Source organism: Triticum aestivum, chromosome 5A, assembly GCF_018294505.1.
Source record: "Triticum aestivum cultivar Chinese Spring chromosome 5A, IWGSC CS RefSeq v2.1, whole genome shotgun sequence".
In the NCBI taxonomy this organism is placed as follows: Eukaryota; Viridiplantae; Streptophyta; class Magnoliopsida; order Poales; family Poaceae; genus Triticum; species Triticum aestivum.
In genome coordinates, this window is record NC_057806.1 from 355,806,076 (window position 1) to 355,819,108 (window position 13,033).

The following is a 13,033-nucleotide window of genomic DNA, read 5'->3' on the forward strand; positions in this document are numbered from 1 at the left end:
AAAGCCATACTCAAAAGACATAAGTGAAGTGCATAGAGTATTCTATAAATAAACCAAGGACTATCTCATACCAGCATGGTGCATAAAATAAAAATGAAAACTAAATGCAAAAGACGCTCCAAGATTTACACATATCACATGAATGAAATGAATCCGAAAACATACCGATATTTGTTGAAGAAAGAGGGGATGCCTTCCGGGGCATCCCCAAGCTTAGACGCTTGAGTCTCCTTGAATATTTACTTGGGGTGCCTCGGGCATCCCCAAGCTTGAGCTCTTGCCTCTCTTCCTTCTTCTCACATCGAGACCTTCTCGATCATCGAACACTTCATCCACACAAAACTTCAACAGAAAACTCGGTAAGATCCGTTAGTATAATAAAGCAAATCACTACTCTAAGTACTGTTGCAAACCAATTCATATTTTGTTTTTGCATTGTGTCTACTGTAATATAACTTTTTCATGGCTTAATCCACTGATATAAATCGATAGTTTCATCAGAACAAGCAAACTATGCATCAAAAACCGAATCTGTCTAAAACAGAACCGTCTGTAATAATCTGAACATTCACCATACTTCTGATACTTGAAAAATTCTGCCAAAATTAGGAAAAATAAAAAATTTGTATATAAAGACAGTGCGAAAATAATCAGAACCATTTGACGTTCCATTAAAAAATGTAAAATCGCGCACTACAGCCAAAGTTTCTGTCCTGCACCGTACAAACCAACAAGCAAAGTAAACATCCTAAAGGCAAACCTTGGCACATTATTTTTATATTACATTGGAATTGTACAAGGGGAAATTATTTTTGTTGAAAAGTGTTTGTAATAAATATTCACAAAGTTTCCGTGAGCATGAACAAAGTTCAAGGCTAGCTCCCACTTCAACAATGATTGTCTTTCTCACTTTCGCTTTTCTTTTTGAAAAAGTTTTGGGTTTCCCGATTTATTTTTGTTGTTTTTAAACTATATGAAAGCACTCAATAGAAATAAATGACTCTCTAGAACTTCCGGGTTGTCTCCCTGACAGCGCTTTCTTTAAAGCCATTAAGCTAGGCATATAGTGCTCAAGTAGTGAATCCACCCGGATCCCAAGGTATATCAAAGCCAATTTTAATTAGCAATGATTTTTAATTTAGTAGTGAGCACAAGGCAACGTATATCATGTAATGACGAAGTCTAACTCTCTTCCTATGCATCGGCATGTCATAAAAGAACAATTCATGCACACATAGTAAAGGCCAATGCATAGTATAAATAGTTTCTTGCAATTTTATCGTGTGGGAAACATAGAGAGGTGGAGATATAGTTCCTCTCTCATAATAATTGCAAGTAGGAGCAGCAAGCACATGCATATTATACTCATCAAAATCATCATGTGTAGTAGTAAAAGGCAACCCATCAATATAATTCTTAATAAGCACAAACTTCTCCGATATAGTGTAGTTTGGAGAATTCAAAAAGATAATAGGACTATCATGTGTGGGTGCAATAGCAACAATTTCATGTTTAACATAAGGAACTATAGCAAGTTAATCTCCATAAGCATAATTCATATTGGCATCTTGGCCACAAGCATAGCAAGCATCATCAAAAAGGGATATTTCAAAATAATCAACGGGATCATAGCAATTATCATAGCATTCATCCTTCAGTAAGCACGAAGGGAAATTAAACAATGTATGAGTTGAAGAGTTACTCTCATTAGAAGGTGGGCACGGCTGATCAATCAGCTCTTCCTCCTTTTGTTCTTCGCTCTCCTCCTCATCTTTTTCATCCAATGAGCTCACAATTTCATCAATTTCTTCTTCCATAGATTCCTGCAAAACATTAGTCTCTTCTTGGACAGCGGAGACTTTCTCAATAAACGCATCAATGTCGGAATTGTATTCATAATTCTCATAACAATATTTAAGGATATCTAAATTTTCAGGTCTGTAAACAGCATCATAAAGATTTTCATATTCTTTGAACATAGATTCAATTTCATAAGCACCCATAAAAGCAACACATTCTTCTATTTGTTCCACATCACAGTAGTCATACATACCTCTAGCATAAGAAGCCAAGGTTTCATTATCATTAAATTTGCATGAAAAGGGAAGGTGTGGAGACTTCATCCTAGAGCAACAAGTGTAATCATATATCAAGCATTGTTGCCTAGCATACCACTTCAACATATAAATTTGATCCCATAATAGTTTCCCTTTTTGAGTCGAGCGATAATCCCTAAAGTATTCACATTGATCCAACGTGTCTCCCATTACCAAATTGAATGGGGTTTTCTTTGGATTATCAAAGTAGTACATAATATCTGTCACATAACGAGCATCGAGGGTTTTAGGAGGTTCCTCATCTCCATGAGCAGCAAGTACACCTAATTTTTTTGGTATTTCGTGTTCCATATCCATAACTAAAGATAAAGAACAACCAAGAACAGCAAATAAAAATTACTTAGTGATAAAGCAAACAAGCACACACGAGAATATTCACCCCACGCTATTGCTCCCCGGCAACAGCGCTAGAAAAAGGTCTTGATAACCCACAAGTATAGGGGATCGCAACAGTTTTCGATAAGTAAGAGTGTTGAACCCAACGAGGATCTAAAGGCAGAACAAATATTCCCTCAAGTTCTATCGACCACCGATACAACTCTACGCACGCTTGGTGTTCGCTTTACCTAGAACAAGTATGAAATTAGAAGTACTTTGTAGGTGTTGTTGGATAGGTTTGCAAGATAATAAAGATTACGTAAATAAAAACTAGGGGCTGTTTAGGTAAAGACACAACTAAGTTAGTTTTAGTAAAGAGTTTTTTGTTACGAGAAAGTTATTTGTCCCTAGGCAATCGATAACTAGACCGGTAATCATTATTGCAATTTTATGTGAGGGAGAGGCATAAGCTAACATACTTTCTCTACTTGGATCATATGCACTTATGATTGGAACTCTAGCAAGCATCCGCAACTACTAAAGATCATTAAGGTAAAACCCAACCATAGCATTAAAGTATCAAGTCCTCTTTATCCCATACGCAAACAACCTACTTACTCGGGTTTGTGCTTCTGTCACTCACGCCACCCACCATAAGCAAATCATGAACATATTGAAAACCCTACAGCGGGAATCCCTCATGCTTGCGCGACACGGAGAGCACCATAGGACAACACCAATAATAAAACATGCAACTCAAACCAATCACAATCATCAAATAACCCATAGGACAAAACAGATCTACTCAAACATCATAAGATAGCCATACATCATTGGGAAATAATATATAGCATTGAGCACCATGTTTAAGTAGAGATTACAACGGCTAAGAGAGAGGCTACACCGCTGCATAGAGGGGGGAAGAGTTGGTGATGATGGCGGTGAAGTTGTTGGTGAAGATTGCGGTGACGATGATGGCCCCCGGTGGCACTCCGGTGCCACCGGAAGCGAGGGGGAGAGAGCCCCCTCCTTCTTCTTCTTCCTTGACCTCCTCCCTAGACGGGAGAAGGGTTTCCCCTCTGTTCCTTGGCCTCCATGGCATGGGAGGGGCGAGAGCCCCTCCGGGATTGGATCTGTCTCTCTGTCTCTCTCTGTTTCTGCGTTCTCAGATTCTACCCTTTCACCGTTTCTTATATTCCCGGAGATCTGTAACTCCGATTGGGCTGAAATTTTAACATGATCTCTATCCGGATATTCGCTTTCTTGCGGCGAGATAAGGGCATCAACCGCCTTACGAGGTGGCCATGAGGGTCAGGGGCGCACCCAGGGGGGTGGGGCATGCCCCCTGCCTCGTGCCTCCCTTGGGCACCGTCTCGCGTGGATTTTTCTTCCCAAAAATCATATATATTCCAAAAAAAATCTCCGTCTGTTTTTATCCAATTTGGACTCCTTTTGATATGGATATTCTGCGAAACAAAAAAATGCAACAAACAGGAACTGGTACTGGGCACTGGATCAATATGTTAGTCCCAAAAATAGTATAAAAAGTTGCCAAAAGTATATGAAAGTTGTAGAATATTGGCATGGAACAATTAAAAATTATAGATACGACGGAGACGTATCAAGCACCTTTATAATCACCAAGTTACGTTGTGACGTTTGGTAGCACACAAAGTGTTCCTCTGGTAATCGGGAGTTGCATAATGTCATAGTCGTAGGAACATGTATAATTCATGAAGAAAGCAATAGCAGTAAACTAAAATGATCAAGTGCTAAGCTAACGGAATGGGTCAAGTAAATCACATCATTCTCCTAATTATGTGATCCCGTTTATCAAATGACAACTCATGTCTATGGTTAGGTAACATAACCATCTTTGACCAACGAGCTAGTCAAGTAGAGGCATACTAGTGACACTCTATTTGTCTATGTATTCACACATGTATTATGTTTCCGGTTAATACAATTCTAGCATGAATAATAAACATTTATCATGAAATAAGGAAATAAATAATAACTTTATTATTGCCTGTAGGGCATATTTCCTTCAGTCTCCCATTTGCACTAGAGTCAATAATCTAGATTACATAGTAATGATTCTAACACCCATGGAGCCTTGGTGCTGAACATGTTTTGCTCGTGAGAGAGGCTTAGTCAAGACAATTGCACCAGTATTGTCACAAAAAAATTTCATTGGACCAGATGCACTATGTATGACTCCTAGATCGGATATGAACTCCTTCATCCAGACTCCTTCATTTGCTGCTTCCGAAGCAGCTATGTACTCCGCTTCACACATAGATCCCGCCATGATGCTTTGTTTAGAACTGCTCCAACTGACAGCTCCACCGTTCAATATAAACACGTATCCGGTTTGCGATTTAGAATTGTCCGGATCAGTGTCAGAACTTGCATTGACGTAACCATTTACGATGAGCTCTTTGTCACCTCCATAAACGAGAAACATATCCTTAGTCCTTTTCAGGTATTTCAGTATGTTCTTGATCGTTGTCCAGTGATCCACTCCTGGATTACTTTGGTACCTCCCTGCTAAACTAATAGCAAGGCACACATCAGGTCTGGTACACAACATTGCATACATGATAGAGCCTATGGCTGAAGCATAGGGAACACTTTTCATTTTCTCTCTATATTCTGCAGTGGTTGGGCATTGAGTCTTACTCAACTTCACACCTTGTAACACAGGCAAGAACCCTTTCTTAGCCTAATCCATTTTGAACTTCTTCAAAACTTTATCAAGGTATGTGCTTTGTGAAAGTCCAATTAAGTGTCTTGATCTATCTCTATAGATCTTGATGCCCAATATATAAGCAGCTTCACCGAGGTATTTCATTGAAAAACTCTTATTCAAGTATCCTTTTATGCTATCCAAAAATTCTATATCATTTCCAATCAACAATATGTCATCTACATATAATATTAGAAATGCTACAGAGCTCCCACTCACTTTCTTGTAAATACAGTCTTCACATCCATTTGCCAAATTTCATAATCATAAAATGCAGCAATTGCTAACATGGTTCGAACGGACTTAAGCATCGCTATGGGTGAGAAGGTCTCATCGTAGTCAACTCCTTGAACTTGTCGAAAACCTTTCATAACAAGTCGAGCTTTGTAGACAGTAACGTTACCGTCAGCGTCAGTCTTCTTCTTGAAGGTCCATTTATTCTCGATGGCTTGCCGATCAAAGGGCAAGTCAACCAAAGTCCACACTTTGTTCTCATACATGGACCCCATCTCAGATTTCATGGCCTCAAGCCATTTTGCGGAATATGGGCTCATCATCGCTTCCTCATAGTTCGTAGGTTCGTCATGGTCAAGTAACATGACCTCCAGAACAGGATTACCGTACCACTCTAGTGCGGATCTTACTCTGGTTGACCTACGAGGTTCGGTAGTAACTTGATCTGAAGTTTCATGATCATCAACATTGGCTTCCTCACTAATTGGTGTAGGTGTCACAGGAACCGGTTTCTGTGATAGACTACTTTCCAATAAGGGAGCAGGTACAGTTACCTCATCAAGTTCTACTTTCCTCCCACTCACTTCTTTCGAGAGAAACTCCCTCTCTATAAAGGATCCATTCTTAACAACAAATGTCTTGCCTTCGGATCTATGATAGAAGGTGTACCCAACAATTTCCTTTGGGTATCCTATGAAGACACATTTCTTCGGTTTAGGTTCGAGCTTATCAGGTTGAAGCTTTTTCACATAAGCATCGCAACCCCAAACTTTAAGAAACGATAACTTTGGTTTCTTGCCAAACCATAGTTCATAAGGCGCCGTCTCAACGGATTTAGATGGTGCCCTATTTAACGTGAATGCAGCTGTCTCTAAAGCATAACCCCAAAACGATAGCGGTAAAACAGTAAGAGACATCATAGGTCGCACCATATCTAGTAAAGTATGATTACGACGTTCGGACACACCATTACGCTGTGGTGTTCCGGGTGGCGTGAGTTGCGAAACTATTCCGCATTGTTTCAAATGAAGACCAAACTCGTAACTCAAATATTCTCCTCCATGATCAGATTGTAGAAACTTTATTTTCTTGTTACGATGATTTTCTACTTCACTCTGAAATTCTTTGAACTTTTCAAATGTTTCAGACTTATGTTTCATCAAGTAGATATACCCATATCTGCTCAAATCATCTGTGAAGGTGAGAAAATAACGATACTCATCGCGAGCCTCAATATTCATCGACACATACATTAGTATGTATGACTTCCAACAAATCTGTTGCTCGCTCCATAGTTTCGGAGAATGGTGTTTTAGTCATCTTGCCCATGAGGCATGGTTCGCAAGTACCAAGTGATTCGTAATCAAGTGATTGCAAAAGTCCATCAAAATGGAGTTTCTTCATGCGCTTCACACCAATATGACCTAAACGGCAGTGCCACAAATAAGTTGCACTATCATTATCAACTCTGCATTTTTTGGCTTCAACATTATGAATATGTGTATCACTACTATCGAGATTCATTAAAAATAGACCACTCTTCAAGGGTGCATGACCATAAAACATATTACTCATATAAATAAAACAACCATTATTCTCTGATTTAAATGAATAACCGTCTCGCATCAAACAAGATCCAGATATAATGTTCATGCTCAACGCTGGCACCAAAAACAATTATTCAGGTCTAAAACTAATCCCGAAGGTAGATGTAGAGGTAGCGTGCCGACGGCGATCACATCGACTTTGGAACCATTTCCCACGCGCATCGTCACCTTGTCCTTAGCCAATCTTTGCTTAATCCGTAGTCCCTGTTTCGAGTTGCAAATATTAGCAACAGAACCAGTATAAAATACCCAGGTGCTACTGCGAGCTTTAGTAAGGTACACATCAATAACATGTATATCACATATACCTTTGTTCACCTTGCCATCCTTCTTATCCGCCAAATACTTGGGGCAGTTCTGCTTCTAGTGACCAGTCCCTTTGCAATAGAAGCACTCAGTCTCAGGCTTAGGTCCAGACTTGGGTTTCTTCTTTTGAGCAGCAACTTGTTTGTCGTTCTTCTTGAAGTTCCCTTTCTTCTTCCCTTTACCTTTTTTCTTGAAACTGGTGATCTTGTTGACCATCAACACTTGATGCTCCTTCTTGATTTCTACCTCCGCAGCTTTTAGCATTGCGAAGAGCTCAGGAATCGTCTTATCCATCCCTTGCATATTATAGTTCATTATGAAGCTCTTGTAGCTTGGTGGCAGTGATTGAAGAACTCTGTCAATGACACTTTTCCAACCGAAAAACCGACAATTGAACTTGGATGTACGAATTCAAAACTTCTAGCGACCCTATTGCTTTGAAGTTAATGGTTGATAATTCATTCTTAGACCATTGACTATCGAATCACCATTCTAACATTGATCATGCTACCTAAGCACATATCTCGGGTGCACCTTTCAACCAATCAGTTGTGTATGCTTTCTTCGAGCATACATCATTATATCACTTGATCTGACAAATGTATCCCCTTGTTCACATAATTGTCAGAATCCATCTTTTTAGATATCTCGATGAGTTGTCGCCAACTTCAGCAGGCACCTCCTCATCCTCTCCTTGATTTTAATGATGACTCTTGTTTCGGAACTCACGCCCATAGTTCAATCCCCGAGAATCTTACAATGTCATCTCGACAATTTGTGTTGCACCTTTCTTCTCAGGCATCATGAGTCTGAGGTATCCGGACCCCAATCTGATCCGAATCTTGGTCGGATATGATGGTTGAAACATATTTCCAAGAGTTATAATGTTGGTCTTATATGACCCAGTAAGGTGATGTCATGCCTGGCACACGTGGCTGGAGGACCTAATGTTATAGTTTCCTTTTTAGCAAGGTTAGCCATTCTTCCCTGAGGAAATTGTATGACTTATTCTACAAGTTGTTCCTGATGAATCCTTCGTGTATCCAAAGTCCGACATTTTCCTGAAGACCATGTCAATGCTATCTCGAAGCATGTCTGTGGTACTCTGATTTTTCAACAAGAAAATTTGAAGCCCAATGCTAAATGTTTCTTTCTCAATTATCCAAACACCGTTGTATGGGTAATGACATGAAATTTCTCTCCCCTTACCTAAAGGGTTTTCTACATTATATCCTGTCACGGATATCAAGCTCTACTTGTCCTTGGGAAGGATATATCCCTGAAATATGTGTTTAAACACATTTTCCTTTCCATTGTTCTGTTTAAATCTGATGATCACCTTTGCCTTTTCATTGTTTTGTTTAACCTTATTGGTGATCTATATGATCTAAGGAGTAATATTCTCCTGCTTATGTAAACACCATGGTGTACAACTCGGTCAGTAAGACCCTGTTACTATTGTTGATGATATTCTGGTAACCACTGGTGGACGAGAACTTTGCCTATTGGTCCGCCTCGTTTCAACGAGCAGGAAAATCGTTCTCTTCATCCCTCGCCCTTGGTACCGATGTTGTTGCCGACATAACTGACAAATTATTCTCTGACATGCCTTGCTATCATAACCGTGCAAGATGTCATCGCTCTTTCTACTTTTAACCCACATGGTGGGCCCATAACCCACAGCTCCACAGGATCGAAACCTGACTCTTCCGTACACCCCCTGTTACCAAAGATACTCCTCGCGCGTGTCCTCGTAGGTAATTCATGAGCCATCTTCCGAGAAATCGTCAATTCTGGTATCAGACACAAAACTAATTCTCGTTGCTCTGGACCCCTTTCACGCGCTGTTTCAGGCAATGTCGATTGTCTATCCGCTTGAAACTTCTTATGGCACCTTCTTACTTTGCTCTCGATGTGTTTCATTTGTTCAACTCGAGAGATACTCATGTGTTCATTCTTGGGATACCCCCAGATGATTTTCCCTTATAACATCATATCGTTGTAGAGCTGCCCCTTACCTATTCGTCAGTACGATGGAGTTCCTCGAAGAAAGGACGACAACTTCATCATGATGCATTGGAATAAAGAATTGAAGACATCAACGAAAGGGATTAACTTCTTCAAGAAGAGCAGCCAAGACCGAGAAGATCCGTTGGAATATCGTAACCAGACCTTTCCCCTTACTCTACCTCTTAAATCTCGGGACGAGATTTCTTGTAGTGGAGGAGAATTATGACGCCCGGATAGTTACACTAGAATAACCCTCTGCTAATGATGCCACGTCACCTCGATTACTGTTGCTAATCTCGTGTCAGTTCAAAAACCAATTCAAATTTAAAAATATGGCAAACAACAAAAGTTTTCAAAAGGTAAAAACTAAAATGTTCTTATTCTGACAATTAATTCACAAGATATATTGGTGGAGAAAACAAGTTTTTATAAAATGGTTAAATGCACTAAACTAATTAAATTAGTAGCTATAACCAGTAATCCAATGCTTTTTGTAATATAAAAAATTCTTAAACTAACTTATTTGGGAGCCCAAGTTATTGTGGCATTAGCAAAAGTAGTAACATTATTTTAGGAATAAATTATATTTATTTTTAAAATAAAACTTTAGTAAATACAATATAAAATAAAACAGTAAAAGAAATAAGATAAAAAGGAAAAATAAAAACTAAAACTAAAACTAAAACTAACAAAAGCAAATGAGGGAACCCCCTCCCACGGCCCACTGGCCCAGCTGGCCGGCCGGCCCACCTAGCCTCGCCGGCCCACCCCGCCGCCTCAACCCCCGCTCCCCCCGAAACCCTAACCCACCGAACCCCTCAGTCTCCCCCACGTCGTTCCCCTCCTCTCCCCCCCCCAATCCAGATCGGATCGGGGCTCGCGTGCCCGCGCCTTGGAGCTCAACGCCGTCGCCGCCCGGACTGCCTCCCCGCCGTCCTCTACGTCGTCACCTCCTCCCCTGCGCCGGCCCTCCCCGTCAACCTCCCCGACACCCGCTGCCCGAACCCCTACTCCCCGTCGTGAGCCGCCACCCTCTCCCTCCCCTCTGCCCCGTGGCCTCGCGCTGGCGCTCGTCCCGCGCCACCACGCATTCCGACTGCCCCGCCCGGCTGCACGCCCGTGCGCGTCCCTTGCCCGCGCCGCTGGCCTCGCCCCAGCCTCTCCTCCTTTTCCCCTCACGCTGCGCTCCGGCGTGCCCAACTGTGCACTCGCCGCACACCACGCGCTGCCCGACCATCGCACTCCGCCACCGCTTTCGCGCCCGGCTGCGCCACTGTGCGTGCGCACACCCACAGCCGCACGTCGCCGTGCCTCCCCCGCGTGCTCTCTACCGCCTCGCTGCTTTTCGCGCGACGCCGCGCCAGGTGTTGCTCGCGCCCCTGCCGGCGCTACCCCTCCGCCGCGGCCCTGTCCGCCACTCGCCTCGCCTTGGCGCTCCCGTGCAGCCGCAACCGTCACCGCCGTTGCTGCTTCATCTCTGTTGCTGCTGCTTTAACGCGCCCTGCCTGCCGAGCCCGCGTCCCGCGGCCTAGCCGCCTTGCTCCATCGCGTGCTCGCCGCGCGCACCCGCACCCTCGACGCGGCCTCTCCTTCCGTGCTGCTCGGCGCAACCGCGCCTCCCCTCGCCCTCCAGCTGCTGCCCGTCGAGGCTCCCTCGCCGTGCTGTTGTGGCCGGTCGACGAGCCCTACCATGGCCACAGCCTCACCCAGCGCCCCGCCCGCGCCCGTCGGGTTCGCCCGCTCCTGGCGCCCGCGCCCGTTCGCGAACCCGGTGCCCGCTAAGCCCCTAGGGCCTATGACAAACGGGCCCCATCCCCTGTGATCGAAAATGATTTAAAAAAAGAAATTAAAAACTAAAATAAATAATAGATAAAATATTAAATAAATAAATAAATAAATAACTTAATTAATTTTGATTAATAAACTAATCAATTAACTAAACTAATTAACTTGATTAGTTAATTAATTAGTTAGTCAATGACAGTGGGGCCCATCCCCTAATTAATCCTGATTAAGGTTAATTAATGTGTTTAATTAAAATGGGTCACTGATAGGTGGGACCCACCTGTCAGGTTGACCAGGTCAATTGCTGATGTCATGATGATGTCAGCAAACACTATTCTGGATAATAATGATTTAAATAATTAAATAAATCCTAAAAATGATTTAAATCTTTTAAACATTAATATAAAATAAACTGTAGCTCGGATGGAAAAACTTTATACATGAAAGTTGCTCAGAACGGCGAGACGAATCCGGATACGCAGCCCGTTCGTCCGCCACGCATCCCTAACATAGCGAACAAGCAACTTTCCCTCTCTGATTCATCTGTCCGAAAACGCGAAACACCGGGGATATTTTCCCGGATGTTTCCCCCTTCACCGGTACCACCTCTTGCCGCATTAGGGCACCCCCTAGCCCCGCTACTTTTCTTGTCAAGCATCGTTATGTATCTGTTTGCATTATATTCATTGTTTCTTCCCCCTCTTCTCTTCGATAGACTACGAGACCGACGCCGCTGCTACCCAGTACGACTACGGTGTTGATGACCCCTCTCTCTTGCCAGAGCAACCAGGCAAGCCCCCCCCCCTTGATCACCAGATACCGCCTATTCATCTCTACTGCTTGCATTAGAGTAGTGTAGCATGTTACTGCTTTCCGTTAATCCTATTCTATTGCATAGCCTGTCATTGTTGCTACAAATGTTGATACCTTACCTGCAATCCTACATGCTTAGTATAGGTTGCTAGTACTTCATCAGGGGCCCTACACTCTTGTTCGTCTGCCATGCTATACTACTGGGCGGTGATCACTTCGGGAGGTGATCACGGGCATATGATATATACTTTATACTGTTACATTACTTATGATACCGTTCAGAGATGGGGTGTGACGCCCCAAGACCGTTGTGCCAGGTGTCCCCCAGTTATTCGCTGTTGTTGTCTTGTCATTGCTTGTGTGTCATGCATTGCATATCATGTCATCATGTGCATTTCATTTGCATACATGTTCGTCCCATGCATCCGAGCATTTTCCCCATTGTCCGTTTTGCATTCCGGCGCTCCTATCTCCTTCGGTGGTCATTTCTACCTTTCTTTCATGTGTGGGGATTAAACATTTCCGGATTGGACCGAGACTTGCCAAGCGGCCTTGGTTTACTACCGGTAGACCGCCTGTCAAGTTTCATACCATTTGGACTTTGTTTGATACTCCAACGGTTAACCGAGGGACCGAAAAGGCCTCGTGTGTGTTGCAGCCCAACACCCCTCCATTTTGGCCCAAAACCCACCTAAACCTCCTCCATCATCTAGAGCGTTCGATCACGATCGCGTGGCCGAAAACCGCACCTTATTTGGACTCTCCTAGCTCCTTCTACCTATATATATGTGCTCCCCTCCCGAAATTCGCGGATGAAACCCTAACTTCGTCTTCTCCGCGTCGCCGGACACTTCTCCACCGTGCCGGACATGTCCGCGCCGCCATCCCCGACGAATCCGCTGCTGCCACGTCACCATCTCCCTCCTCCCACCGCGCCGGCCACCCGGGGCCCAGATCCGGCCCGCCCCGAGGCCGAACCGGGCTGCGCCGGGCCTGCCTCGTCGCGCGCCCAAGAGCACCTCGTGCCGCCGCCTCTCTCCACCGACCCCGTGCCGCCCGTCGGCGACCGACGCCTCGCCAGCCGACTCCACCGC